Consider the following 2,413-nt stretch of genomic DNA (forward strand, 5'->3'; position numbering starts at 1 on the left):
CATGGGCCAAGGAACTGCGCCCTCCACAACTAGATCGAAGACAACTACTTGACTTGGAGCTGATGGGTCCTGGAAAAACACACTGTTCCCTAATAATGTTTAAAAAAAAATGTGTAACTGTTTTTAAAAAATAAATAAAAAGCAAATATGATTTTAATTTTATGAATCTTTGTTCATAAACTCATGTGTATAACAAATGTGATTCTCTTTTCTTTTCTTTGTTTATTTTGACTTTTCATTCAGTTGGGCTAGCAGAATCTTCAAGAACTAGCCCCACTTCCCCAGGGTGGGGCCTAATGGATGAGGTAGACCCAGATCTGATTTTCAATGTCACCTATTTGCAGAAACCTCCCCTGAGACCTATATCACCAAACCTGGTCTTGGTCGGTAGGCCTCTCAGACTATGGGTCCCTTTGTTCCCACATCATGGTCCTGTCACGGTGACGCCTCTCTGTCACTTCTCTGCCACTCAACAATGATTCTGGAGCTCCACCCTGTGCTAGATCAAACAGGAGATCCTATCAGGCATTTACCTGTAGCATTCTTTGCTGGCTTGTTGCCACTTGGAGTTGCCCCAGTGTATATGGCCCAGACCCCCTGTTCTTGGATCTCTCTTATGTCCCTGGCATTCCCCCCATCTCTTGGGCTCAGCCTGGTCAGAGTGCAGGAATGAGTGCAGGGCCGGCTCCTCCCGAACTCATCAATGACTATGCTCTCTTGTCTCCTCTTCCCCAACGATGTACATCTGAATTTCAGGACGTGTCACTCTGGACAGGGGATTGAGAGACTTATATTTCTCTCCCAAATCTTTTATCTAACTTATACTATCTAGTCTAGGGGACAAAACTGGGCAGAATGACTTTTGCTCAGATGAGACAACCCCACCTGGAGGCTACAAAAAGAGAAAGGCCTGGTTTTGGAGAAGAAGGGCAAAGAGAAGGCAACAATGGGAGACATGAGTTAATTCCAAAAGTTCTCCTGCCCAGCCCGAAGCCTCACAGGCTCTTAATGTGGTGACCACATGTTCGGCATTTTCTATGACAGTCCCCAATTCCAGTAATTTCATTAAAAGGAGACCCTTTGTTAAATTTGTAGCTAAATTTGTTTTAAACTGCATCCTTGGGCAGGACTTTTCATATAGAGACATTAAAGAGTGTAAGTGGGGAGAGGGTGCCAAGGGTAGGACGCTAGCAGGTGTTCCAACAAGTCCCTTTGTGTCGACTGGACTGGAATGAGGCATTTCTCAGAAACCCTTCCAGAGAAAGGGGAGTATCCCTTAGTACTTCCATCTCTTGAGGGACAGTGATGTGTTCCCTGGTTCCCCCAAGCCCGTCAGGGCAGTGAGCCCATTGTTAATGCAGGAAATGTCCAAATCTGTAGAACATTTTTATGAGTTTATTTAAGCCAAACTGATGACATATGCCAGGGAACAAGATCTCAAATGCTCTGGAGCGTATTAGTTTTACAGCTTCTCTTATGCAATTGAAATTAAGGAAAAAATTTAAGGAAGATTACATGGAGGTGGGGATTTGATTACAGGATAGCTAATAAGATTATGTGATCTCTTGAGGGTGTGTATTAATTTATTTCAAATGTGTGTTAACCTAGATGCACAGAAACAATGGACAGGCCTTGCTGAAGGCAAAAATAAACCTTTACTAACAAGTTATATGCCTGAGGCATGACTACTCACCATGACCTGCACAGTTAGGAGTTTATGATTAGATCACACTGTAGGGTTACTTTCCATAGAATCCTTTTATTCATCCACACTGTCATCCAGAGAGCTGTAGAATCCTCTTTGCTTCAAGAACTTTTTCCAAAATGATCTCCCAACCAATCCTGCCTGAAGTTGGAGTAGTGACAACTACACATTTCACTCCCTACTCACTCAGTCCTTGCTTGCTCTTGTGCCTTACCCCTAAAGGTAGCAGCCCTGATTTTCCTAGTATGTGAATAGTGTATAATCAGGGGAGGTCTTCTTAGAGCCTAAGAGTAAGTCTCATGTATATAAGTCATACCCACGCCTGTCTCTCCTCCACTTTTTTCATCCCCACCCACCGCCCCTATGTCCTCCAAGCTACCCCCATGCCTTCAGCTACCACCAGCCTGCAGATAACCCAAATTTCTGTCTCCAGCTTCACTTCTCACCTAAACTCCACACCTATGCAGCCACCTGCCTGCTACACATTTTCACTTGGAGGCCAAATTTGAAACACTTCAAATTCAACTTGTCCAAAAGCGAGCTCATTAATTTCCCTCATAAACCTGCTCTTCATATCTTGGTGTATCATATTTGACAGTGGATTTCAGTCAGTGGATGGGCATGGAGTAGGGGAGAATGTCTACTGTTTAAAAATAAGATTGACGGGCCGGCCGAGTGGCNGACTCCTTGTTGGGGTATTGGCGGACA

This window comes from Hipposideros armiger, unplaced genomic scaffold (genome assembly GCF_001890085.2).
Source record: "Hipposideros armiger isolate ML-2016 unplaced genomic scaffold, ASM189008v1 scaffold_134, whole genome shotgun sequence".
NCBI classification, from domain to species: domain Eukaryota; kingdom Metazoa; phylum Chordata; class Mammalia; order Chiroptera; family Hipposideridae; genus Hipposideros; species Hipposideros armiger.